The 22,928-nt window shown below is 36.0% G+C and overlaps 1 protein-coding gene across 2 annotated transcripts in view; it reads left to right on the top strand.

The window, feature by feature from the left end:
- The first annotated feature begins 10,038 nt into the window (after window positions 1-10,038).
- The window catches only part of LOC5568483, a 45,945-nt gene continuing 33,055 nt past the window's right edge, over window positions 10,039-22,928 (top strand). Inside the window, exons 1-2 of one of the 2 annotated variants that reach the window (XM_021840282.1) lie at window positions 10,039-10,057; window positions 10,787-11,139. The gene's annotated coding sequence lies outside the window, so the exon portion shown is untranslated. Of the gene's footprint in view, window positions 10,058-10,097; window positions 10,302-10,786; window positions 11,140-22,928 lie in introns of those variants that run through there. The other variant, XM_001652268.2, reaches the window with a different exon arrangement.

Genomic DNA, 22,928 nt, shown 5'->3' with positions numbered 1-22,928 from the left:
GATGGCAATCAGCAGAACCTACTTCGCACGAAAGAATATCCGCAAACACACCTAGCGGCATCCGAGTGGCGATGCCTGCTCCCAAATAAACCACGTTCTGCCGCCAGAAGCCGTATGCTTGTGGCCGGTACCCGACAGAACAGAGAGCGGTACAGGGCAGCGAGAGTTGAAGAAAAGCGAATCCACCGCAGGAAAAAAAGGCAGCACGAAGGTAGCTGAAGCGCAAAATAACATGAACCGGAACGGTATGCGGAGATTTTATGCAACGGTCAATGGGGCGCGTCATAATACTGTACCAGTGCTCGCCATGTGCAATGTTCCCATAAACCGGCGGTGGCTGTCAGGTGGAAAGAGCACTATTGGCAATTGTTGAACAGTAAACATGGAAATGTAGCTAGAAATAGGATGAACATTGATGATGACGATCATGCTGTGAAATCACCGACCATAGGAGAGGTTTAAAATGCTATTAACGAGCTGAAGAACTGTAAGGCTGCTGGGAAGAACGAAATCCCGGTCGAGCTTCTCAAGCACGGAAGTGAGCAGCTTTACCAGACGATCCACCGAATACATCTGAAGTTATGGGAGGATGAAGAAATGCTCACCGGCTGGTTGGATGGACTTATACAAGCTACAAGAAAGGGCACAGACTGGAGTATGCCAATTACAGACGAATTACCCTGCTTGATTCGGCACACAAAATTCTGTCGCGCATCCTGTTTAAAAGACTGCGACCGCTCGAGAAGTCCTTTGTCGGCGAATACTAAGCTGATTTTCGTGATAACCGTTCGACAACGGACCAAATGTTCACCATACGAATGGTCTTAGATACATTCCGGGAGTATAACTTGCAGACTCACCATCCGTTTATTGATTTCAAAGCGGCGTACAACTCAGTGAAAAGAAATAAGCTGTGGCAGATAATAGTCTGATCATGGTTTTCCGGCGAAACTAATGAGGCTAATACGTGCTACGCTGAATGGTTCGAAATCAAGTGTTCGGATCGCAGACGAGGTATGATCTCGCTCGTGACGTTAGACGGATTGAAGCAGGGAGACACACTTTCGAATTTACTGTTCAATATTATACACGAGGGTGCTATTGGGAGATTTGGCGTGCGGGGAAATGTCACTATTATCACACGGTTGTACATGTTTCTATACTTTGCGCACGATATCGACCGCAGGTCAGTGGAGAAGGCCTTCGTGCCTCTGAAGAGAGAGACAGCGAGGTTAGGCCTGACCATCAATCCTACCAAAACGAAGTACATGGTCTCAGGTAAATAAAGCGGCAGTTTTGGTGATGTAAGAGCTGCGGTAGTGTTTGATGGGGATGTGTTTGAAGTTGTTGAAGAATTTGTTTACCTTGGAGCACTTGTGACATGTGACAACGACGTTTCTTGCCAAAATGATTTTTTACGGACTACGTGCCCAGCTTATGTCCCGCTATTTGCAAACGGAAACAAAATTCACCCTGTATAAAGCATTGATTCTTCCGGTGGCTCTCTACGGACATGAAGCGTGGACGTTGAAAGAAGAAGGCCGGAATGTCTTTGGTGTTTTAGAGCGAAAAGTGCTGCGGACAGTACTCGGTGGAAAACACGAAAATGACGCAGACGCATGAATCACGAATTGTATCAAGTGTATAAAGATGCGAATATTATCAAGCGTTTGAGATACGGCATACTTCAGTAGGCTGATCACGTAGTGCGAATGCCGGAAGAGAGAATTGCAAAAAAGTATTCAGCAGGGATCCAGGTAGAGGTCAGTGACTTCGTGAAGGACTACGAATACGTTGGCTGTACGCAATTGAAGATCACCTGGCGACCCTAAACGTTCAGGGCAACTGAAGAGGTATCGCTAAGACCGACGAAGATGGAACTCTAAATACACCCATCAATGGCGTGACGCTACGCTGTAGCCATCAAGGTATCAAGCTAGGTAATTAAGGACTGTTCATTTTATAAAATGGACACTTTGTTTATGCTGTATCTTTTTTATTTATTGATAAAATCGTAATCGGTTTTCTGTGTATCGTTGACCTATTATTCTAAAATGCTATGAAAATATAAAATCTTTGAAAATGCTTTTGGTTGAAGAGCTAAATAGTTTTTCCAAAAACTCTTAAAAAAAGCTGTCCGTCAAAGTTTAACATTATTTATCGCAAAACAAAAATCCTTATTTTTATGAACAAATTGTATAGGTAAAGCTTTTAAAATATCAATTATATTCCACCATTCTATGACATTAGGTAACTTTAGTGATTTACCCATTTATGGCCAAATTTGCTGATACACCATCCTTTCACTCCCAGCAAAAGAGAAAAGTAAAAAGCGTGTTCAAAACTAGTTTGGATTACTAAAGAAACTATATTAGTATAAACGAAAGCTAAATCGTGAGATTAAACTACAGTCTTAAGTATAAATTTTACTGTTTATGGTAGTTTTACTAAAAAGTCTCATACTTTTAAAATCATGTACGCATATTTATCGATCTATAGCAAATTGTAAACAGTTTTCTCCGAATTTTTCAATTGGTAATCTCAGAATAACATATTATGAAAATAATATGTGGAAAATAAAATCAATTTTATTACAGCAGTGTTGCCAATTTTGATGATTGTCAATGTACTTTGATAGGTCTTCTAAGAATAAAACAATTGTGTTTCTGTTATGCTTTGAATGTGACGTGGGGACTTACTAAGTAACTCTATGAAGGCGTAAGTTATTTTTCATATTATTACTATATTAGGACTTCCGTCAGGACGTACTTTTACACAAAAAATTATACTCATATCAATTCCCATCAAATTTAAAAAAAAATTCTTTAAAAATATACGGGAAAATTGATTTTATTATATCTGTAAAATTGTTGCTCCAAAAATAACTTGATATTTTCCATTAGGCTTCTGATTGATGATGCTTTCGAAGAACAAGCCTTTTTTGAAAATAGAAATTATAAATTATCGAATTTTCCAGCCAATTTCTTACCATCATTGATTTTGATAACCTCAAAAAATCGACCGGTCTAATCGTTGTTCCATATTCGTGTGAAATTTAATTATTTTGGAGAATTTTTATTATCACAACATTGTACAATACTAGTCGAACGATGTGCAAAAAACCGATTGAAATTTCATTGATTAATAAGAAAGATACAGCATGCACAAGGTGTCCACATTATAAAATGAACAGTCCTTAATGGTTAGCTCCTAAGTTTCATCATTCCGTAGGACTTGCAATCAAACAAGCATAAGCAAATCAAATATGCTTGTCTTTCAGTTCAACAGTTCCTTTTTCGAAAATCCTCTGCAATCTACGCACTGCAATTCTTAATCCATCCCGAGCTGAGCATCCACGAACCAAAACGTGGTGCCATCACAGAGAGCTCTCGAGCAAAACGCAAGCAAATCGATTAAAAGTAAAAAACAAAACTTCACAAAACATCTTCAGATATAGTCTGCGATAAAAAACACATCTATCACTTGTTTCCACACAACATTTGCACGTGGCCGCCGAATCTAATTTTCACCCGTCTTTCAGTTCAACAGATCAATCGTTAGAAAAGCATGTCCTCAAAACTGAAAGTTTCACCATATCTCTGAGTTTTTGAACCGTGATGAAACGGTGAACTTCCCTGCTGTCTCTATTCACCAACTCGTTCTACTGTTCGCTCAAATACGAGGCATGCAGTGAACTGAGCAGAGTACGGATCTCACTTTGGATTTAAGATGACTAATTATTGGAGACTTAAAATCAGGACATTTTAACATATTCACAACTTAGAGTGCTTTGGCATTGGAGTTTTTTCTCGGCCGATTTGTTTGCAATAAGAAGCATTTTAACATGTATGTTGTGGCCAAATATGAGGACAGTAGCTTTCAAAAAACCCCAACCCCGCCAAAGTGAATCAAAAGTGCCAAGAATAGGATCCGTCCCTACCTGTGCAAGTTCTGTTTTAGCTCAAATTCCAAATATGACTCATATTACCAATAACCAATGACATTTTCAAAGATGTTTTTCTCATTTTTTTTAATGTTGAGGACCTGTGATGTAAAATCACGTGACACTTCTGATTAGTATGAGTAAATCAGTTTACGTAAAGGTCTCGTAAGAATTCGCTAAGGATCTCGCCAGGAATTCATGAAGAGTCCTACAAAAAATCAATCAAAATTTTTGAGAGAATTCCGCCAAAGATTTTCTTTGGAAACCGACAGTTTTTTCTACACGATTCTCTGAAACATTCGTAAAAGATCTCTCCAGAAACTTTGATTAGACATGATGTGCAGCACGACATGGTAGATGAAGGAAATTCCTCTTTGTGATGCATCAAAATATTGAAACGAAGATAGAAAATTCCGTGGTTGCTACTATCTGTGCTGAAAAAGCAGGAATAATCTTAAAATATGAAAAATAAATCAGGACGCCTCAACAGAAGCTCAAAATCAGGACATGTCCTGTTAAATCAGGACATGTCCTGCTAAATCAGGACGGATGGTAATCCTATTTGGATTTCTTGTCTCTTGGGTACTAGGAGAATGGCATTCCTGCCAAAATAAGTCAATTAAGAGCCAGTTCGCGAAAACCGCAACCCCCTTTCCAAGGGAAGTTGTATTGATGTTCTCCGATCAGGCTGTAATTTTCAGGGATTGTTCTTCTATATAAAAGATGATGTTTTGCAAAATTTTAGATTTATATATTAGGGGGAAGTGTGACAAAATGACCCCCAATGATTCCATGTCACTTAACATGCAAAATCACAAAAACTGATATAACTATAGTAAAAGTGCACGGATTATGTTGAAATTTGGCATGATTACTCTACGTTATATAAACTTTGAGATTGGCATGATATATGGATTTTAAAGGTACTTCAAATCGAGAAAAAAGAGTTTTTCATAAAAAATTTAGTGATTTTCAAATCCATTTTTTTTACCAACCGAACTAGGTCAAAAAACTAAATATGACGTTTTGTAGGGTAACTCATGGGCTTCCATTTGAGGTGTAATCCAAATATGCCGTTTCAAAAAATTTCGAAAAAAAATTTTTTTTCGGGGTAGTGTTTGAACTTGAGCCATTTTGCGAGTACCGCAACCGCCTTGTCTAGAGAGGTTGTATTGATGTTCTCCGATCGAGCTGAAATTTACAGGAGTTGTTTTCCTATGTAAAAGAAGATATTTCGCAAAATTTCAGATTTTTATATTAGGGAGAAGTGGTACAAAATAACCACTGATGATATATAAAATAATATATAAAAAAATATTTAAAAAAATACAAAATTAATCAAACTGCTATAATAGCGATAGTAGGGGCCTAGATAGCCGTAGCGGTAAACGCGCAGCTATTCAGCAAGACCAAGCTGAGGGTCGTGGGTTCGAATCCCACCGGTCGAGGATCTTTTCGGGTTGGAAATTTTCTCGACATCCCAGGGCATAGAGTATCTTCGTACCTGCCACACGATATACATATGCAAAAATGGTCAATTGGCATAGAAAGCTCTCAGTTAATAACTGTGGAAGTGCTCATAAGAACACTAAGCTGAGCTGAGCAGGTTTTGTCCTAGTTGGGACGTAACGCCAGAAAGAAGAAGAAGAATAGCGGTAGTAAAAATGCACGAATTTGTATGAAATTTACGTTATATAAATTTTAAAATTACTTCACGTTCATATAAACTTTAAAATGATCATTTACGTTATATAAACTTTAAAATGATCATTTTGGATAAAAAATGTTTCAAATCAAGAAAAACCTGTTATTTTGTAAAATTAGTTTTTTTTTTTCAAATCGACTTATTTTTGGTCAACCGAACTAGGTTGAAGTTTTGTAGGACAACTCAAGGGCTTTCATTCGCGGTGTACCGTGATGAATCAAAATCCGGGCGGTATAAGCAGCGTATGGAGGCCTCTTGTCGGTAGTTGTAATACCGATTGAATCATACCGTGTTGCCGCTGCCATATCTGAAAGAAATGTCACTTTCTTGCAAAAGTGATGATGTTGATAGCAATAAGTCATTGCACCAATGTTTCAATGTTTTCGTTAGCAGCTTCGGCGGTTCAGTAGTAAGCGTTGTTTCTTCTCACGCCTTTTGGATGGGAATCAACTACCGCACTTTTTAATTTGGATAATGTTTGATGGGTTTGATTAGGAGGGTCACATGTATGTGTGTATAATGGTATGTTTTCTAGAGATCAATTTGTAAATAATTGAGTTTAGCTTAGTTTAGACAAACTGCACATATGGCTGCTATGAGACACTGTACTGTTTATATCTTGAATGGAATTTTGACTTTTACTAGTCTTGATGTTTGCAAATTTCTCGAAAGAGTAAAAGAGAGACAAAGATTGTTAAAAATTGCATTTTTCCACGGAAAATTGTGTATTTTTACAAAAAAAAACATATTTTTCAGTACAATCCGTTTAAACGTTACAGTAATTCTTGTGGTTTTGTTCCTTTCCGACACAAAAATATTGGGACCCACTTTTCCCTTATAAAAAGTATAGTTTTGCCAAATGGGTTTCGTTTTGAATAGTGATGAACACATATTGTGTAAGCAATGTTTGTGATTTAGTTGTTTGGACAGACATGTTGATGGTTTAAACTGCAATCATCACTGATTGGTTCAATGAACGATGCACACTATTGTTCTTATTACATATTACTTATGTGTTGATGATGTTCAAAGTATTATTCCAGTTTTATTTGAAAATTGTGTACTTACGGCATCGAAACATACAATTCCAATACAATGTCCGGATTCAAAAACATTGGGCTCCAATTCCGGACAGCCTCTTTTTACTATTTTAAACTATATTTACAGCATATTTTTTCAATGAGGTGCCACTAAACTTTTAAACTATAACTTTGTGTATTATTATGTTACAATCACTACTGCTGAGACGATTGCCTCCATCTTCGCACCCCTCGAACGCATAGATACCATTCATGCGAATGAGTGGGTGAAATGTCAAGTGGGGGAATGAGAATTGAAAAAAATACCTTCTCATTGTTGATTGATCGATGTGAATGTAAAATCGTTTATTAAGTGAATTATAATTTATATATTATTACTATATGCTTATTAAAATTGAATAATTACAAATAGCGCCCTGAATTACCATATATCAAATTTAAAAATTTGAATTTGTTTGCCTCGTAAGAGACCAAATGTAAGAAATAAAAATATGCTATACGATTATCTCTAACCAATGAATTTACTTTTGAGCTGATCTCATCGGGGACATTGATGAGTTTGTTGAACAGACCTCCGAAAGGCCAATACGTCGTAATAACTATAAAAACAGCTATTTTTTCATTCAATATAGTTGTATAAATGTTGTCAATTTAGCATTTTATTGGTAAAGATTATCAGAGTGTCCGGATATTGGTACCGTCCAAATTTTGATTCACTTCGGTACACCGCGAATGAAAGCTCATGAGTTTCCCTACAAAACTTCATATTTAGTTTTTGGACCTAGTTCGGTTGACAAAAATATAAGTCAATTTGAAAAAAACTAATTTTATAAAAATGATAAAATAATTTTTTTTATCAATTTGAAACATTTTTCTAATCTAAATACCATGTTCATTTCGAAGTTCATATAACGTTAAGTAAACATGCCAAATTTCATGCAAATTCGTGCATTTTTACTATTGCTATTATAGCACTTTAATTGATTTTGTATGTTTTTATATATCAAATCATTAGTGGTTATTTTGTACCACTTCTCCCTAATATAAAAATCTGAAATTTTGCGGAATATATTCTTTTATATAGGAAAACAACTCCTGTAAATTTCAGCTCGATCGGAGAACATCAATACAATCTCTCTAGACAAGGCGGTTGCGGTACTCGCAAAATGGCTCAAGTTCAAACACTACCCCGAAAAAAAAAAAAAATTCGAAAATTTTTAAAACGGCATATTTGGATTACACCTCAAATGAAACTTCATATTTAGTTTTTTGACCTAGTTCGGTTGGTAAGAAAAAAATCGATTTGAAAATCACTAAATTTTTTATGAAAAATTTGTTTTTCTCGATTTGAAGTACCTTTAAAATTCATATACCATGCCAATCTCAAAGTTTATATAACGTAGAGTAATCATGCCAAATTTCAACGTAATCCGTGCAGTTTTACTATAGTTATATCAGTTTTTGTGATTTTGCATGTTTGTCCCACTTCCCCCTAATATAAAAATCTAAAATTTTGCTAAACATCATCTTTTATATAGAAGAACAATCCCTGAAAATTTCAGCCTGATCGAAGAACATCAATACAAGAAGGGGTTGCGGCTCTCGCGAACTGGCTCTTAAAAGAACAGCTAATTTTCAAAAGAATACAAAATCGATGTAAAAATTGAAAACAATGATGCCATCTATCATTTTCACGACATAGCTTCAGCTATAAGTTCAATAATGATCATAATAGTATTACTCGAAAGAACAGCTGCAAGGGCATACAGTAGAATCGAACCTGTTACACGATATAAGAATACGAAAATGGCAAATTTGTCAAATAAAGCTCTCAGTTAATAACTGATGAAGTATTTATTGAACACTCAACTGAGAAGAAGGCTTTGCTCCAGTGGGGACGTAATTCGAAGAAGAAAAATAAACGAAAACTGTAAAAATACGGTCTGATGTTGAGAGATTTTAGTGAAAAATGACAGACGTAGTATTGTGTAAAAAATATGGGTGAAACTCATTCTGCGCAACCCAATTCTACGCAGAACAGACTTTAATTAAATCCTAGAGCAACCCCTGTCACAGTTTTAGGAAAACAATTCTTATCTAGCCAGCACAGAACTCATTTGTTTTTGTTTTGCGGAAACATCTAGTAAACCATATATTTATTAAAATATTTCGCCATGGTTTTTTCAAGTATGGGTTTAAAATTTTACTTGGCTTTCATTTGGCTTTCACTTTACGAAATTTCAATATTCGATGATATTTACTTAGAAGCATTAAAAATGCATTAAAAGGGCTTCCAATCAGTGTGGCCCAGGTCCAATCAGTAGGGGTAAACGTGCAGCTGTTCAGTGAGACCTTGGTCGTGGGTTTGAATCGCGCCGGTAGAGGATCTTGTCGTTAATGAAATTTCATTTAAACGCCAGAGATAATAGCCAGTGGAAATGCTGTTATAAGGCGCGATTTCATTTGTAGGGCTTTTATAAAGCCTATCAGTATTTCTGCTGATTTTGGGCCTATGGTTATTTTGAGCACTACCAAAGACAGTACTTCTTCTTCTTTTCTGGCGTTACGTCCCAACTGGGACATAGCATGCTTCTCAGATTAGTGTTCTTATGACCACTTCCACAGTTATTAACTGAGAGCTTTCTTTGCCGGTTGACCATTTTTGCATGTGTATATCGTGTGGCAGGTACGAAATTTCCTTTACGAAAAGATCCTCGACCAGTGGGACTCGAACCCACGACCCTCAGCATGGTCATGCTGAATAGCTGCGCGTTTATCGCTACGGCTATCTGGGCCCCTATACCAAAGATAGTAAAAACCCTTAAGAACTACAATCAATGACAAATCGTTTCACGTCAGATCCAAAACTTTGATGCCACACATCCTAATGTTTCCAAAAGATTGAATCGTACCGAACACAATCGCCATTCCATATGCATAACCGTAAACAGTTTTGAAAATCTGAATGAGAAGGATTTTCGGGGTTAAACGCTGCCTTTTTTCTCCGGTGCACCGGACCCAGACCCGGCGATGGTTGCGGAAAAGAGAGATCACCAGATAACCACCCTGGACGTCTATCAATGCGAACCAAAGCCCGATCTGATCAAGCTCAACAACGGAGCACTAAAAGAAGCTATACATGCAGTAAACAAATCGATCTGGAATAGGCGATCTCTGCATTTCTTTTCCTCCCGGCACAGACTCCGAACAAATTTTACCCGCTCGCCTCAGCCAGCTTCTTTCTTTCGGAAAAAAGAGGAGGCATACCGAAAAATAAAAATCAATTTTAGTCATTAGTAATATTTTATTACGATCGAGCAGCCAACGAGCAGTGTGGAGAACGGAGAATAGGCAAAAGAGCGAGAAAGAGTGAGCGAGGAGCTAGAGGATAGGAGGCAGTGCAGACTTAGTGCTGCTGCTATGGCAACAGACAACACACATCTTCGAATTGAATATTTTGGCACTTTTCGGGTTGCTGTGTTCGTCGATAGGCGTGCAAGTAACGAAAATAGTTGGAATTCATTGCTCGGCCGGAGTACACCACAATAGCAGGCACAGCCTCTCAGCAAAGCCAGAAAGATCGGATTTGTTTCGTCGATACTCGTCGGATTAGGTGCGATCGCGCGTGCTCTTCTCTGTACTTACGATTCGAAGATATTCAGTTTTTTTTTTGGGTCGGGATCTGTATGTGCACACATAATACACAGATTTGTGGTGACTGATGACTGGTTTTTGTGTATTGTTACCTCCTAGCCGAAGCAGCTTGTCGTTAGTTCTTTTTACTGATGTTGGTACCTTCTTTTTTGGCACTTCAATTGAATTCGAACGAGTTGTACTTGTTGTGAGCGGAGCAAGTCAAGTTACGATCGGTCCGGGCTTCCTTCGGGGTGCGCTAACTGTGCCAAAAGAGATGCTGCGTGTAGAATTATCGCACGCCTTTTGAGATAAAGTGGTGATTCTTAAGATAAATAGCTGAATAGTGTGTATTTGGCGAATGTGCTGAGGGTAGATGAAGACACACGGTTCGCCAAAAGATTACAGTGAGAGCTCACGTGCTGAGTTGCCTTAGTTGCCGGTTCTAATCGTACCCATCATCAGAGTGCTTCAGAAGACTAGTCAAACAGTGGAGAGAAGATCGTTCCCTGATTCGATAATAACACTCGTTCGCTAGCCGAGGAATTTCGAGTACCCAGTGTCAAGTGTCAAGGGTCGGATTAAGTTGAGGATTAAAGTGAGTGAATGCGAAGAAGAACCCCAGTGGAAGAAAACAAAAGATTTAAACGCTCGTCCTGATAGCATCGTGACGAACCCCAGCTCAACGGATCCCAGAAAAAAAACACGTGTTACTTCTTCCAGTCCCAACGTCCGGATTTAAAAGTGGATAAATAGCAGTCGCCGAAAAAAATGATGTCATTAAATTAAACACCACCAGCAACAATCGAGAATCGAGGGTGCGTATGACGCTGATGGTAACTCTTAAAGCGTTATTGAACATATTATTATACCCCGTCATTAATTCAAATAGACAACTTTTTTGCCCCCGCTCTTCTTCTTTGGTCACACTACTACTGTGTCGGTCGTCCTTCTGCTGCTTGTAAGTTTTCTTGTCACTCTCCACTAGCGGCAGAGATTCGTTTAGTTGTTGTTCAATTGCCTACCTGCCCATCCGTGCTTGCCCCGTCTTTTCCCTTTCCCTGCCACCAGTGCACAGTGGATCTGCGATAGGCCATAAATTCAAAAATATCTTGTTAAACATCAATAAAACAAGGTTCCACAATTTCTTTCCCTGATGCTACAACTAAATAACTCAATGTTTTGAGATGAATGACTTTGAAAATTTTACCGTCAACAACATGCTTCTCCGTTCCGAAGCGTTTTTTTAATATTTGTTTCTTGAAATATATATTAATTCACTCAATATTTTTCCAATCATGCACAAATCCCAGCATCAGTATTATTTTAAATCAGAAGAAAAAAAAAACATAATTTAAAAATATACACAACCAGAATTTGATGGTTTGAATACGTTTTACAGCCCATTTGAAGTAAATTTAATTAAAATATCATTTAAGCCTTGCATAATTTCTTTTGGCTTCAAATAACCCACTACAATGTAAACAACGCTAAATTTTTCCTGAAATGAATGTGTACATTAATAAACATTCATCATATATACGAGACACTTCTAGGTAGTGTCCGGCATTGAAGGATATCTTTCAAAAACTCTACATTCGGTTTCATGATAGGTGACCAAAATTTAATTATCAAAGTTCATATCAATATGCCCAAATGTATTTTTATATGAAGAGACATGATTCTACCTCTCACAACAATTCTGAAGTTTTCCATTGATCGGTTTTATCATGAGGGCCACCGGTAAAACCGATTAATGGGAAACTTCAGCATTATTGGGAGTACGTCATCTTTTTACTCATTTGTGAGAAGTAGAGTCATGTCTCTTTATACAAAAATACATTTGGACTTATTGAGATAAACTTTGATAATTAAATTTTGGTCACCTATCATGAAAGGGGGGGATCTCTACTCAAGACAAGTTTTCTGTTTCGTTTTTGAGATAGAGGACTGTTTCTTAACTTTTGATGAGATATCAAGTTGTAGCATACACATCTACAAATTTCAGTGCTTAAACTAGGTACCTAGTTTAAGCATAAAACACGTTTGTTCTACCTTGAGAACTCTTAGTTTGGAATTTGGCTATGTTATAGAGATGGTTGAGACCAATATCTTTGTAAAACGAAATTGAAAATTTGAAGAATCTGTTTGGAAAATGCATCACTGATATAGGGTAGTTGTACCAGTTATGGACATAGTGGTTCCCTATTTCGCCATACGTGATTACTGGAATGTCTTCAAATTTTGAAAATTTTTGTATGTTCCGTCGTTGGGGGTGACAATGGGTCAAAAAGGGATATGTGCGATTTATTTTTTAAATAACTATCGCTATTTAACTCCAATAAACTTCAAATTTGATGTGTATGTACTTTGATGGTACATTAACAACTGTTCAAAAAATTAAAGATAAATATTTATTCACAGCGGCACCACAAGTGAATGAAAAATGACCCAATCTCACCCCATAGAGGGGGTGACATTGGGTCACTGTAATTGAAATAACCTGTTTTTGATAATATGGTTACAAAACCATTCACAGCTGAAGAATATTGATGAAATACGATGCAAACAAGATGAAAAGATATCTAAGATGTTTCACAAGTATGATAAACCCACTTAAAAGAAAGATTATACTGAAAATTGAAGAGCTATGAGAAAAATACGTAAACCCAACACTTATCGTCAAGTTTACATAAATTTTCTTAGTTTTTTCCTCAAATTGTCTTCAAAGTCTCATCCCCATTGCTATAAAGCCCATTCAGTTTCCCCAAAGGTGTACTGAAACAGTGATTATTTTAAACCTTCGCAAATAGTTAAATTTCGGTGCGACATTTCACGATCAATAAATTTCAGGCGGAAGTTGACGTCATAATCCCAGTATTTCAGCGATCCAACTCGTTTGTACTTCCGTGAGATGTTTTATAATATGAAAACACTGATAAATAATCAAATTTAGAAAAAAAAACACTCTTTTGATAAAAATTTACGATGTTACTGCGCACGAAACACAGTTGCTGGTTTGAGAAGTTGTCAAAATCGAGATGAACTAGCCCAGGGCTAAAAATCTCGTTAATAAAGTCAAACCAACCAACCAGTTGTCAAAATGCGTTGTATTGTTATTCAATGCACGGAACACTCAAGTAGACTTGTTTGATGTTTCAGTGATGCTGTATTTAGAAAAAATAAACACATCTTAATGAAAAAAGAGAACACCCGGCACCGTAAAATGTCAAAAAAGTGGACTTGTAATTTCATTAACTATCGTTCTTGCTTGACCCAATCTCACCCCCATTTCAATGTTTTAGACATCGTACAGAAAAAAATGATTTTTTTATGGGAAAATCAAACAGATTCCGGAAAATACCTGTGATGTATAATGAAAAGACTTTCAACATTCTACTAATACAACGAAAGAGGCTAGAGTACATGCGTGATACTTTGTATAGGAGAAATTTAATGTTGTAAATTTTATCTAGTTTCAACATGCAAGTTTATTGATGTAGTATACAAAAACTACTATTTCTAAAAATGTATATTGTTACGAATTATGTGTAATAATATGTTCCCTAACATAGGAATTATTAATTTTAATAATATCAGCGTTATTAGCTGAAATATTTCACAAAACATATTTTTCCATTTTGACCCAATCTCACCCCCTAGACCCATTGTCACCCCCATCGACGGTTGTAGTAGTTAGATTTAAGATATATCTTGATGTTAAAACATTCAAAAAGATTTGAAAAGTGAAAGTTATCAAATTTTCACATATGGCCAAATAGGGAACCACCATGGCCATAACTGGTACACCTTCCCTACAGATTTTTTTTATCAGAATATTAGAAATTCTAGGAAAAAACATCAAACCAGAAAAAAATGTCAAATGAATTATTTTATGTAGTTTTCCATAAAGCTTGTTATATACACACTAAACTATTATCAGCCGACGAATTTCCTGGCTAGGAATCAATAATCGGATGTAAGTGATCTCGATCTTTATTACAGAAATATTCCATAAATTTAACGAATTCAATCGATGAAAATGCCAAGAAACCTATTTCGAGTAGCACACGAAACTTGCAACTAGTTGAACTGACTTAATTCATTTTAGTTCGAGAGGTATCGGACTCAACTTTTACTCACTAGACCAAGATTCAAAACCTGGTCAATTTTTTACTTCTTTTTTTATAAGTTTCTCATACCCGTTCCTTCGATTGTAAGACCCATATTTTTAACTCTGGCTAATTTTGTACGTTTTAAATATGTTACTGTACACTAGGGTGCGGCTTACTTTTCGAAAGTTCCCAAAATCTCAAATTCGTGTACTCTTCTGAATTCAAATAACACAAAAAGAGAAATTTCAAGGTTAGAGTCAATAATATTAAGATTTGGAGGTGGCACAAGCAACCAAAAGGTGATATTTCCAGTTATAAAATATAGCCTTTTATTTAGGCTACATAACTTTTACATATTTTGACCAATTGTTAAACTTTTGGCATCATTCAAAAATAGTCTTAGTTAAAACGAGACTTCCTCAAATTTTTACTCATCTTACTAAAAATCAGCTTTGTTTGACCATAACTTCATAGCTCCTTAATCGATTCCAAATCTGTTATTTTATTGAAGCTAATTTAGTTGTTCTCAAAGCCTGTATACAACACATTCATCTAAAACATTGTTTTGACTTATGTAGTTATTTTAAAGAATACACAAAAACACGGCTTCTGTTGAATAACACTGCGGAACACGTTTTTGTCTCTAGCACCAAAATCCCGCTATTAGCTAAACTAGGGATTGCTGAATCCATTGCCGTTTTCAAAAATATCATAGCACGTCTAGTTTTTGAGATATTAACTGTTTAAAATGCTAAATTTGACAATTTCAGCCAACTTGCATGCATGTTTCCCAGCTTGTATGGCACTTTATTCGCTTAATTCGCCACAGATTTCAAGCTTCATGTGTTTAGCAATTATTATCAACAAAGTTCATGATACTTTCGATGCACAAATGTTGTTTTTTAGTGGTTTTGAAAAGTATTGTATGAGAAACGAAAAATTTTGTATGTAGACTGCAAACATGTTGGAAAAATCGATTTAACCTAAATTTAAACGTGCAATTTCAATCAAATTATATCTGATATGAACGTTTAAGTCATATATTGCATGCTTGGTGGATTTGCTAACAAAAAAGTTTGATTATCACACCAAAAATTTCATATAAACATCAATGAAAACATTGCTTTAAACAACTTTAGCGACCTGTACCCAAAAATTGTGACGTGCTGGAACATTTCTCAGAACGGCATCTGTTACAGTAACCGCAAGTCTACTAGAGACACATAACTTGATCCTTGAGACACACAAAATTGTCATTTTTGTTACGCAGTGTAATTAATCCAAATCAATTTTTTAGTTATATATGATGTATACCCAGTTTAAAAAACAACTAAATTAGCTTCAAAAGCATGTTAAAAGATCGGAAATTGATTGAGCGTTCATGAAGCTATGGTCTAACACAGATGATTTTTCTCAGTAATATGAGGACAAGTATGAAGAAAAGTCTTAGTTAAAAGTAGTTTGCATCAAACTTGTCCTCATATTGCTGATAAAAAAAATCATCAATTTAATTTTGAAAAGAATGGTGCCAAAAGTTTCACAATTGGTTTGAAAATAACGAAGTTATGGAATATTTTATACATTGAAAATTTGCTCTCATGACGCTTGAAAGTTTGAGCTAAAAATATTAAGATTTAGAGGTGGCTCAATCTTAATATTTTTGGCTCAAACTTTGAGGTTTCTCTTTTTATGTGATTTGAATTCAGAAGAGCACACGCAGATTTTTTATTAACTTCGTACCTGCCACACGATATACGCATGCAAAAATGGTCATTGGCATAGTAAGCTCTTAGTTAATAACTGTGGAAGTGCTCATAAGAACACTAAGCTGAGAAGCAGGCTCTGTCCCAGTGAGGACGTAATGCCAAGAAGAAGAAGAAGATCCTTTTTGCATGTGGAACACATATCAAATTGCAAGAATTCATGACTATTTTAAGGAATTTCAATCTTTTGACCGCCATTCTATATAGCAGCAACCACTGTGCGGTGGCTGAGATGGCAAATGCGCCTCCTGCACCTCCGCCCGTTTGTCTGCCATGCCATGCCGTCACCACACCACCATCGAAGATCGATCGACAAGCCATAGGCGACGATGATGATGGACAACTGATGGACGGACGACGACGGATGGAGGGCGAGGAAAAAATGTGTGATGCTTTGTTGTGATGTATTTGCTCCTCCTAATCGTTCTCCGAAAAGGTACACTGTTTTTTTTCTAGTTCCCGGAGCTCCTTTTCAAGTAGGTAGTTTTAGGATCGGTCTTAGTTGTGCAGTGGTATTAAATATTAATGCATAGGTGTGCATGTACCGGAATGGTGGGAAAGGATATTATGCGTTTTGTTATTTCTATCCCAACCGTTTTTTAAGCTTCTCTTGTTCACTATGCATTTTTGTGCGTTTTTTTTGTTTAAGCATGGTCATTTTTTCCAACTCATAAGTGTTTCAATTTTCTTCCGAAGTTACTCAGGTTTCAAAATCATCCGCAATCAAGAGAACGTTTTCGGAAATTCCTGGGTTCCTGATATGGAAAAAGTAAGAACTATTATTGAAAAAAAAAACGAAAACATTCTCATAAAAAAAATTTCCAAAGGATTCGACAGTTTTTGGCATGAAGGCTTGATTGTAAAACAAAAAAAAACTTTTATTTTCCAACATACATTGTTAGAATAATCAAAAGTTATCGGTCAAATCGTACGCTTCAGGTTAATTATCAGAATTCCAAGTCTGAAAGCCTTCATGTAAAAGCAGGTGTTCCTCAAGGCAGCATTCTTGGACCAATATTATACAATATTTTCACATCTAACTTACCTGAGTTACCTCAGGGATGTCAAAAATCTTTGTTTGCGGATGACACAGGCCTCTCCGCCAAAGGACGAGGTCTGCGTGTCATCTGCAGTCGATTGCAAAAAAGTTTGGATATTTTTTCTTCATACTTGCAAAAATGGAAGATTTCTCCTAATGATTCCAAAACTCATCTTAAAATATTCCCCCAAAAACAAAAAACTCGTAATTTGAAACCTCATGAGAAATCAATGCGATTGGCCAATTTAGGAAGCGAAATTTAATCTCTGGCCAAAACTGGTTCAGTTGGCCTATATCAGGCCTGCCCAATCTTTTTGGCTCTTTTTCGACATAAATGGTTGGTGCGCTCGCAATAATAAACCAATATGAACAAAATTAGTCTCAAATGAAAGCTTTGTAGTATATCTGTCTATTCCATGCTGAAAATTTTAAATTTATATCAAACTCTTCGCTACCGATGCAATTAAGTCTAAAAAATGATCCGGCCCGCGGGCCGGACTGATTTTTTCCTTTACCTGCATCGCTAGCGAAGAGTTTGATATAAATTTAAAACTTTCAGCATGGAATAGACAGATATACTACAAAGCTTCCATTTGAGACTAATTTTGTTCATATTGGTTTATTATTGCGAGCGCACCAACCATTTATGTCAAAAAAGAGCCAAAAAGATTGGGCAGGCCTGGCCTATATTGAACAACGAGATTTTCAAAGCGAAAAAATGGTATTAGCTCAGTTTTGATATTTTACACACATTTGAAAGTTTGCATTTGACATATTTGTACTATAATTATGGCTTCCCATATAATTTTTATTGACATTTTCTCTTAGGCTGGCCAAAACCGGTGCTTTTACCCTAACAAGTCATTTGGATTTTGTTGCTAGAGTTATAAAAAGAGTTTCCTGGATCAAAACGGGTCAAAAATTGATCAACTTCCTCTTAATCACTGATAATTTCAAAAATGTCATCGTAAGTGTAGGCGACTATACTTAACTTGATGCGAAGTAATTGATTTGAATAAACAGAGTTAGATTCTGAATGCGCAAGAATGTATTAGAACAGTATTTTTAAGCCCATTCATCCTAGTCTGAAAGCTCGCTGTATCGTAACTAAGGCCATCGAGGCTGCATTTGCGCTTGGGATAACTACCCGACGGTCGTAAAAACTTTCAGAAATCAGACATTCAGCGGTCATTTTTTGAATAAATCTGAAGCCTAAGGTGGCGATTTAACTTTATTCTCTCCTCCTTACACGTGATGGTCCCTACTGGGACAGAACCTGATTTTTCTGCTTACTATTCTATGAACACTTCCACGAGAACTTTCTCGGTCAAAGTGAGCATTTTTGTATTAGTAGTATCAGTGGCAAAACGCCTTTGAGTTTCTGTGAATGTTTTGGGAACATTTAGACTTACTTCGTGGATTATTTTTGTCAAAGCGTATTTTGAAGAACGTTTCTATCAGTTCATGTTAAAAATTGTTTCAAATCATGTCGCAAACAGCCTAAAAAATCACCTAGATCGTTTTGCCTCAATGGTGAGTGCATATTACCCCGGATCCCCTTAAATTATGTGTCAAGTACGTTGAAACCTAACGCTCTACTAAGCCAAGCAAATTTGCATTATGAAAAGATGGTGGGTCGTCCGGAAAACAAGCTCAGACTCTTTTAGCATGACTTTGTTTGCAGTCGCAGAAGCTATAGAAAAGCTAAGTAGCTATCTTATTTAATGATTCTTCTAAACGTTCTACACCAGTGGTTCTCAACCTTTTTGGTGCTGCGACCTCCTTTGAAGCTTTACGAACGTCTCGCGGACCCTCAAAGGCGAATGTTCTTGAAATCGAATGCAAGACTCCTGCTATGATTCTTTGGAGGAGTTTACTAATAACACTGCGGAACACGTTTTTGTCTCAAGCATCAAAATACCACCATTTAAAAATGCTAAATTTGACGATTTCAGCCAACTTGCATACAAGTTTTCCAACTTGTATGACAATTTATTTGCTTAATTTGTCACAAAATTCAAACTTCATGTGTTAAACAATACGTTTCAACAAAGTTCATAATTCTTCCGCTGGTAAAATGTTATTTTTGGTGGTTCTTAAAAGTATTGTGTTATGCCATATAAGAGAAACGAAGAATTTTATATGGAGACTGCAAGCATGTTGAAAAAATCGATTTAAACTGAATATAATGGTAGAATTTACAATCAAATTATATCCAAATTAAAAGTTCAAGTCCTATTTTACATGATTAGTGGATTGAATCACAAAAAAGTTTGATAAATTATACTTTAAATTTCATGTAAACATTAATAAAACCTGTGTTTTATACAACTTTGGCGACCTGTAGCTAAAAATTGTGACGTGCTGGATTATTTCTGAGAACGGCATCAAATTCAGCGACTCAAAATCTACTAGAGACACATCATTTGATCCTTGAGACACGCAAAAATGTCATTTTTGTTACGCTGTGTAATTGAGCCAGGAATGTAGATTTCTGACTACTAACATATATTCAAAAATATGACCTCTATACACAATATTGACAAAATCCAACAAAAAATAATGTAGGCCAAGTAGGATAAACCCCTCGGACTCCTTTATCTTTCACTTTTACATTGTGGATTTTTCGCATTACAAAAAAGAAAAACTTGGGACAACAACTATTCACTTTGAGATGATGATTTTTTCTCGGTCAAAAAAAAAGGCATTTTAGCCCAAATATGAGCTCAGCAATTTCCCAAATATCCTGCCGACGTGAAACAAAAGTGCAAATATTAATACAGTGAAACCTCTATGAGTCGATATTGAAGGGACCATCGACTCATAGAAATATCGAGTCATGGAACAGCAATTCTTTGGAAAGCTGCTTCTAGGGACCATCATAGTAACCATGAAATTATGTTTTTAGTATGGTTCCATGAGTCGATATCGAGTCATGGAACATCGACTCATGGAGGTATCACTGTATACAGTGTTAAAAAGTCGGGCCCCTGTGGTGTTTTTGTCGACTAAGTGAACCGACAAACATGATCAAAAGTGTCAAGGTCAAAATTTGAACCCATTTTTTAAATTAAAGTTTAAATATGATATAGCTGTTATTTGCGTTATTTGTGAAAATTTGCCAAATTAGTAACTAGAACACGGCTCTAACTAATATAAACAAGTTTTTATCGAAAAAATAAAAAAATGCCCTGGATGCTCTGAGTTAAATATTTTAAAAGACTTGCTAATGGGCTTCTAGGCTCTGCTATTTTCTGCTGTGGGAAGAATTTGTCAGAAGTTTCACCAGGAAATCTTCGAAAGCTTTGTCAGATATCCGTGAGAAATCTTTGCAGAAATCTACCAAAGATCCCTGCAACAAATATCGATCAAAAATTTTACTTGAAATCCTAATGAAAAATTCACAAGACTTCCGCGAATGGTTTTTGTGTTTTAGATTGCTTTGTTCACTGTTTCCTATAACCAGAACCGAAATTCTGAGAAATTGTTTGCAAAATCTGCCAAGAATTGAACTTTTTTCAAGATCACACTGAATTGAACTAGAACGGATCCGCGTTGAGTAATCATCTCTGGCTTGCTATGTAAGCCGACAGAAGGTAATTTTCCAGTATTGCCACAGTTGAATGAAACAAAAACGGTTACGACTAAAAAATATTTGAAAGACGCAAAATTTGCAACTGGGTAATAAGACAGCGTCCATTTATTACGAAATGCTAGAATTGGAAATTTATCACTCTCGTCCGTAATGCTTTTTGCATGAAAAATTTCAATTTTTTGTATGAGCCATAACGTTTGAGCTTGCTCCATCCTTTCCCTAGAAACTAATTTGTGAACGGCGCCTAATATATTAGAAACAGATTCTTCATATCAAGAGAAACGACACTTATTCTCAATGACCTCACGGACCCCCTGACTGCTCGTCACAGTCCCCTAGGTGTCAGCGGACCACCGGTTGAGAAACACTGTTCTACACGCTTAGAAATAGTTACACGAAATTGATTATAATTCACTCATGATAGATCAAATTGAATTCACGCAAAAATTGCGTTCAACTTTCACTTCACTTGTTTGGCTTTCTCTCCGGCAAAAATCATAAAGCGTTCAATGCTAAAGGTTATGAAATAGTATCGAATGGACAAGCGTTGGAGGAAACAAAACAAAGGCCGTTTTCTTTGTTTTTTTATTTAATATGAAAAATCTTTCTAATGTGAACAATAACATTGGTTTTTAACAGATATTCGGTGAATTTAACTATCGAATCGCATTGAACGGCATAAGCGTGAGCAGTGAATTGATTTTGATTTTGATCAATTACTCCGTAGTTTCAGCAGGGATTTGTTATTTGTATCCTTCAAAGATGCTCCAAAGATTTTTTTAGGATTCTCCGACATGCCTCAAGGAAATTTGTTATGAAGCATTTTTTAGATAAATCGCAAAAGAAATAATTCAAGAAACCCTGGTGATATTTTTTCCAAAAGCCACTGAATGAATCTTTAAATCCTTGAATGACTTTCATAAAATCCTTCAATGACTTCCAGAAACAAGGAACTTCTGTGGAATTCTTGAAAAATACTTTGGGGGATTTCTTGCTTTTCGTATAATTCACAGATTATCTGGGAATTGCTAAACTAATTCTTAGAGAAATTTTTGAATGTAATTTATGAATATCTATTGTAACTCACCGGAAAATCTCTGAAAGAACTTTAAATTAAATTTTTGGAAATAAAATTTTAAAAATAGTTAAACTCTTGAAGGAATCTGTGGTGCAACCAGTGGAAATATTTCGAGAGTGGTTTTTGGAAGTGGTTTATGGACAAAAGGTCGAAATACAAAATATCGAAAGGGCAAAAAAATAATTCTTGATGATATTGCTGTAAAAATTTCTCGGTCGAAATTTGTCGAGGAAGCTATGTTTAGGAGTCTATGAAAGCGTTCTGGGTGGAGTCATTAAAACAATGTTTAGAGGTATGAGATATGCGTGTGAAAAAATTTGCAGCACACGGTGCCCCGACAGACCGTTATTATGTAAAAAAATTGTCCATCAAATCTGAGGACAGGGCTCGATTCCTGAGGTCATTATGCATCTCTGGGCCAATTTTTAAAAAAATCCCTAGGAGGAATCTCGAGAAATCTGGATTTGAAGTTTTTGACTAAAAATGTCGATATAAACCATATTGAAATTACACAATAGCTCTGAAAAAACCTACAAAAACGTTCAAAAAAGTTGGCTAAACTGTTCGCATCTAGTATATAATTATTGCCGTTGTTAAAATTATAAATATTTACAACTGACTTAACTTACCAAAATGGCTTAAGTATGTTTTTTATAGTTTAATGGTTTAAGTTTAATTGATTGTTTTATTTCTACGTTAAACCGATTGAAATAATACAAAATAATAAATTTACAATTACTAATGTTGTGATTTCAATAAAACAGGGATCTTAAAATAAATGTGACATAATAATAGTCAGAAGATAAGCCATGTGATTACTGTTATAGCCGATTAGAGAAAGTATCAAACGTTGGTTCAAAACCTGGAATGATTTGGTTGCTCTGGTACGCTCACGTCAATATCAGAATGAACTTAAGCTGATGTCTTTTACGGAGCCGCTGACCCCCACCTGAATGATGTAACTTTTTATTCCGGCATTCGCACTTAATGACCATCTCATTGAAGTTTGCCTATTTC

The sequence above is a fragment of the Aedes aegypti genome, chromosome 2, assembly GCF_002204515.2.
Source record: "Aedes aegypti strain LVP_AGWG chromosome 2, AaegL5.0 Primary Assembly, whole genome shotgun sequence".
In the NCBI taxonomy this organism is placed as follows: Eukaryota; Metazoa; Arthropoda; class Insecta; order Diptera; family Culicidae; genus Aedes; species Aedes aegypti.
Note: the sequence above shows the minus strand (reverse complement) of the source record. Positions and strands in the feature narration are given on the sequence as shown.